The sequence below is a fragment of the Diorhabda sublineata genome, chromosome 2 (assembly GCF_026230105.1).
Source record: "Diorhabda sublineata isolate icDioSubl1.1 chromosome 2, icDioSubl1.1, whole genome shotgun sequence".
Taxonomy (NCBI): Eukaryota; Metazoa; Arthropoda; class Insecta; order Coleoptera; family Chrysomelidae; genus Diorhabda; species Diorhabda sublineata.
Genome location: NC_079475.1, coordinates 7,379,569 through 7,386,179, shown reverse-complemented (window position 1 = coordinate 7,386,179; position 6,611 = coordinate 7,379,569).

Sequence of the window (6,611 nt, the reverse complement as noted above, 5' to 3'; positions counted from 1 at the left end):
AAAATTGCGAAAATTAATCTAGTTTACTTCGAGCGAAACAAGCATCAGCTTACTAATATCTAAATGAAAATATGACAATGTTGAGCGAGATAGTTAAAATGCAAAAATAATGAGATAGCAAGCAATGTAAAGTTGGATAGGTGAAAGTTGACAAGTATGAAATTATGGGAGTGAAAAAGCTTAAGTATCAATAATAGAGTACTGAGATGAAGATACTAACAAGAAACTAATAAAGATAACATAACATTACTAAACCAGTAATGATATGTACAGCTAAAGCAGTGACACTAACAAGAAATGATAAAGAAAAATTGATAAGAACAGAAAGAAAGATAATAATATAGAATACGAACCGATATTGAAAAATAACAAACTGACGAGCTCGGCGACTAGGATGTTGTAAAAAAATCGAAACTCGACGAGTTAAGTGTCTAGGACAAAATGCTTAATAGAGGTTCAAGATGATATAACCAGAGAAGAATATTTCTCAGGAAAAGACAGGAAGTTGTGGCGGGAAATAAGCGAGAAGGTGTAGAGATGGATTATGGGGACTTATCCACCCCAACAAGTGCCTGCGACCAAATGTTCTCTTCTCATATTGTGACTATTTAACGATGACATAAACTTACCTACCCGACCAAGAACACAAAATGAAACATTAATAAAAATACGAACAAAATGTATACACCCCTTTGGGGATGTAAGTTTGATAAAAAAGTAACCTTCCAAAAGTTACTTATATTGTTAGTTAGTTAGAAACTGGCCAGTTTCTGATACGTTTTGATGCCGATCTTAAGATAAAACGAAAACATTTGTTGAAGACAACTTTTTACAAAACAACATTTCAAATTTTTCTCTATTTCCCATGTTTTGTATCCATCATGCGTGGAAATAAGAAAAAGTCACAAGGGGCCAAGTCAGATCGAAGGGAAACATTTATTTTACTTACAGTTTCTGAAGACGATAACTTGGTTATCGAAATGCGAGTCAGTTCGTGTAATTATGAGTGTTGGTGTAGAGGCAGCAGTAAATAGGTTCAGTATCCTCAAAGAAAGTAATTAAACAACGTTAAATTTGGGGATCTAGTTAGACATTACACACTGATGGATAGATAATGAACTGACCCAATAAAAATACCCTACTCTGACTAGGAGAAGACGTATCTTAAGTATTCTTATTTTCACCCTCTTTATTCATAGGCTTCCTACAGTTTTCTTTTGCTCCAAATTTAATGTTAAGTAATTTAAACCAAGGAAACACACTCTATAAAATTATTCTTTTTATAAATACAAATAAATCTTCATGAAATTCACCACGAAGGGTCTATAGAGTATTTGGGAGGTTTTAGTATTTCAAAAAGAATTCTTTAGGCCGATTCATAAACTTGACTTTCTGTTTGCCGTTACCGTTGACGTTTGCTGTTTCAAAATTAAAAATATTGAAATGCATAAGACTATTCGTAGTTGCCGTTTACCGATTGGCCTACCGTTGCCGACTTTCAGCATAAATAAATTTTATTTTTTCTCGTCGGCCGTTCGTAGCAACTTTCGTAAAAAAGAGCCAATCGCATCCGTTTGCATTCGTCACATGATTTTGACGTATGACGTTAGAGCGTGTAATTTAGATTGCTTCTCTTTCAGTTTGTTTGTTTATGATGGTATTTTGGTAACAAAAACACAAAAATAAAACGAAAACAAAAAGCAGTAGTCACGTCAAAAAGAATAACAAAATTTTTAGGTTAACGGCAGCAACGTTAAGTTTATGAATAGGGTTAACAGACGTCAAACGTCAAACGGCAAACGACACCCACGAACGGCAACGGTAAACGAAAAGTTAAGTTTATGAATCGGCCTATCGATCTAGTTTCAAAAATCGTGTATTCCTTTAAATAACAATGCGACATACTGTGTATAGTACAAAAGTATAAAAATTATGTTGTATATGTGTCATATCCTAAAAACCGGGTTGTCACTGCGCGAAACCGGTTCGCGAAACGAGTCTCGTCTTCATACTTACCCTGAAACTTGTTTCGCGAGTATGTCAGCCAACGCCAGTCGGTTTTTGATCGCGCATCAAAATGTTTCGCCTTCCGTATTTTTCAAAGTATATACGGCCACCATGTGTATCGCCAAAGTGCGCCAAAAAATGGACCGGGAGAGCAGCATACGCCTCATTCAACTTTACCAAATGTACCAATTTTTAAGGGATGCCAACGATAAGGCTCATCATAAGAGAATGAAAAGAGAGGATGATTGGAAGGAAATGTAGCAGCCTGTCGCTGTTTAAAACATTGGTGGGCTCCTACAGGAACGAAAGATCCTCTGCTCCTGACGGCTTACACTTTTTTCGCCTGGAAACCCAAACGTTTCGTCCAGTGGACCGAAGACATTTTCGCGAAACAGTTTCGCGCAGTAACAACCCGGATTGAGTATATTATAAACAGTGAATCATCAGACTCTTTTTTATTTTATTTATTCTAAAGACGGCAATATCTTAGGAGCGTATTATATTTCAGCTTAACATTTCTTAAGATATCTCGAGCTGCTAATTAAATTGCTTAGAATCTATTTATTTTGTATTACTGTCCACAAGCTCTTTGAAACAACATCAAGTTTATAAAAATGAGCTGTGCAGAGCCGGACTTATAAGCATTTCTTCATAACAAGGCTCCCACTCTCCCCCATCTCTTATTTGAAGAGGCTACTTTTGTTATAATTTTTTTCCTGAAGCTGTAATACAATCCGTTACTAAAATATGATCGACGATAGTCTTTAATTGCCCACCCGTTATTAACCAATTTTTCTGTGATATAATTTATTATAATATAATTTTCTACACTGTGTAGTTTTCTTAGTAGTCTTAGTTTTTTCGAGATTCTGCGGAACAAAGAACAACAATGTATATATATCGTAGGTCAATAGACAAGTTGGGATTTTAGCTAATATCCCAGGACAATAGGCAGTTGGCGTGCCACTGCTGCCTATTCTTCCGGAATATTAGCTAAATGCCGAACAATAAATTATTCGTCGAAAAATGACCAAGCGTTTGTCTATTCTCCTGGGACTAAAATTCGGATAATGAATATCTATTGAAAAAGGCCAAATTGTTTAATAGTCAGAAAGGTAATCGCGGTATATGGGATAAAGAACAGTTAGGTAAAGTAAAGCAAATTTTACTCGCTGGTCCTGCAGAAAAAGAAGAAGCTGGACATAAAGATTACAATACTTACTATCACTATGTGAATAGCTATGAATGTCACGTAATCGTAAAAAGAAAAAAAAACAAACAGATGCTGTTATTTACTGTGTACTTGTAGAATATTATTATGAGAAAACTTTAGAAGCTCATGCTCAGACTGGTTAGGTTAGATTAGGTTAGGTTAAGTAAAAAATGTGGAACAAACTGGTGTTCTTGTTTTAAAAATAAAATAAAATGTACATCACAATGTCACCAAGCCTCTACGTGGTGCAATAAATGATTGATTGAAATGCAAAAATAAATAAATAAGAATTCTTTTATCCTATTTTTTTATCTTATTCTGTAAACCTAATAGTCTGTTATCAATTTGGCCTTTTTCAATAGATATTTTATTATCCAAATTTTAGCTAAAGTCCCAGGAGAATAGACAAAGGCTTGGTCATTTTTCAATGAACAATCTATTGTCCGGCATTTAGCTAATGCTCCGGGAGAATAGTCATGCGTGGCATGCCATCAGCCAACTGCCTATTGTCTTGGAGTATTAGCTAAAATTCCAACTTGTCTATTGACCAATGACTTATACAAAATATCAAAATATAGTCTTAGATAATTTTTTAGTTCAAACGTTAAAAGAATATGTAAATAAAATATTAAATATTTTGTTTATCAATGTTTATCAAAGTAAAGCTCTTTCTCTATTAATTGCAGCAAACCTCATTTTGAAATTGTTAATATCCAATTACGAATGATTTTTAAATTGCCAAAATTTCGATCCTTTGGTTGGTAATTTAAAAAAACTCTTAGACGGTTTAATTTTGAGTCCACAGTCTACAACACTATTCGTAATTTCGGTAATTTTATACGTGGTCCCCTCGTTTTTTGGCTCTAGAAAATCGAGAAATGATCCACTTTCGATGATTTTTTTTTTAAAATATTCGTTTATATGGCGGATTTATAAAAAAATATGGAAATAAAAAAAAATGAAAACTTATATTGGTTAGTTTAGGTTAAGCTAACTTAACCTAACCCATTTTTTAATGGTGAAAAGTTTTAATTTTTCGAAGTTAACTTTTAGTATTTTACACTTGATTACAATAAGTGATTTTAAGAATGTTTTTGTTCAAATAACTTTAAAGATTACTTAATAAAAAAGGTATTGTTAATATTTTTAATTATAAAAATGTGATAAATTGACATTTTTGTATAATTTTTTTTTAATTTGTTCGTTTTATTGTGTAGACTATGAAAAAAAATATAAAGACTTTATTTGATTATTTGCAAAAAAGTTATCAACAATTATACGTGAATCAGTGCATTTTCATTAACATTTAAAGCCCCGAAACCAATAAAAGTTTTCATTTTTTTTTATTCCCATAATTTTTTTCGTAAATTTGCCGTAAAAACGAAAAATTAAAAAAAAACCATTGACATCAGATGAGTGTCCGATTTTCTAGAGTCAAAAAACGAGGGGAAAGTATAAAATTACCGTAATTTCATACTACATAAGAAGGACAGAAATATCAAGAATGATATTGTTAATATTGAATATATATATATATATATATATATATATATATATATATATATATATATATATGTATAAATTTTGTTTCTTGTATAATAAGTAAAATAAAAGTTTAAATTAATATGTGTTTCTTTTATACAAACGCTGATTCATTCAATCTGTCCCTGACTCATAATTATTGAGGATTAACGAATTATAAAGTAATAACTTCGTATTACAGATGGTCTGATTTAAAAAAAAACATGTTACACGTTTTAAAAAACGAATACAAAAAGTAACCTAATTTTATAACCGCGCTGTATTAAAGGTTATTCCAAATCAAGTGATTTTGACATTTTTGTGCGTTTTTTGGGGCAAATAAATATAATTTTATCATAAAGTTTTTATTGTTGTTCAAATATATAGTGTTGAGTGCGTTTTATTTTGGAAATTACCACGTTATGGCTTTAAGTGACTATTACCACAATAAAGCTGGATTTGTGCAAGTTGTGTTTGTCAAGAAAATGGAAAACAACTACTTCGTTGTTTTTGGTAATGTGAGATATTTTTTTAAAAATTAGCTGCAGTTAGTAATGATGTTTTTTGACGGCTTTAGATGTAACAAATAATATATGGATCTATATTATAATTGTTTAAACAGGTTTTCAATGTATATTTTAAGTTAACTGAATGGAACATATCTTTATACAAGAAAGTTTTGCTTAGATTACAAATATACAGAACCCTCAATTTGGTCTTCTGTCTTCTTTGCAATCTTAGAACACTTTCTACCGAAGTACCAAATTTTATATAAAAAAACATTATTTTTATAAATCTGTTTACCTGATACAAATTGAATTCTCGCATTATTTGAAAAGAAATCACTTAAAATTGTTTTCCATTTTGTAAACTTTTGGGAATCCTAAAAAAACGGACTTTGGCGCCTGTTAGCTCTTTCAGAGCAACTCTCGACTGGATAAAATATGGCCATTTTTACATAAATCCACTTCCAAAATATCTCTTTCCAAGTTGTTACAATGTGATTATCACAACTAAGTTGGAATTTCTAAAACCAAAATTTCTGGAACCGAATCACTACACCAACACTCACAATTACACAGAGACTGAAGATTAACTTTACTTCACTTTACAGTTTACCTTTAGTATCTAAAGACGATAACGTAGCGTCAGACGGTGTAATTGTGAGTGTTGATGTAGTGGCGGTGTAAACAGTACATTCAGTATAATGGGGTTAATATGACCTATAAGTAACTGTGTCCATCTTGAGCTGTGCCCAGAGGTCAGCTCCATACATCATATTAACTAAAGAAATAACAATACACCGACTACTGGGTACTACAATTTTACGATTTTGTTCCATATATATCATGTTCGTAAAGATCACACTCTGAAGTATAATTTTACTCTTAAAACTATTAGTAGGTATAACTAATAGTCAGCCGCCTGACAAAATTAATAACAAAAAAGAACCCATCTACATCACTAAGTTCAACATAGAATCGCTGACAGATGATAGCACAAGAGGATTATACGAACAGAGACTTAATGAAAAAATTAGAGAAGACCATATATCAGAAAACGATGACGTAGAATTAGTCTGGAAAAAAATTAAAGATAATATAGTGTAAAGTGCAGAGGAAGCCGTAATAAGAATAAGAAAGGTGAATATTAATGTTAAAGGGAAAACAAAACCTTGGTTCACCAGCTAAGTTAAGAAAGAAAAGAAAAAAGCGTACATCAAATATATCTACGACAGAAGCCCAGCCGAATAACAGAACTATAAAATAGTTAGAAACCAAATAAACAACAGGATAAAACAATTAAAAAAGGAGTACTGGGAAAAATTCTCGGTCGAAATGGAGGAAGATCTATGGTGGCCAGAGGAAGA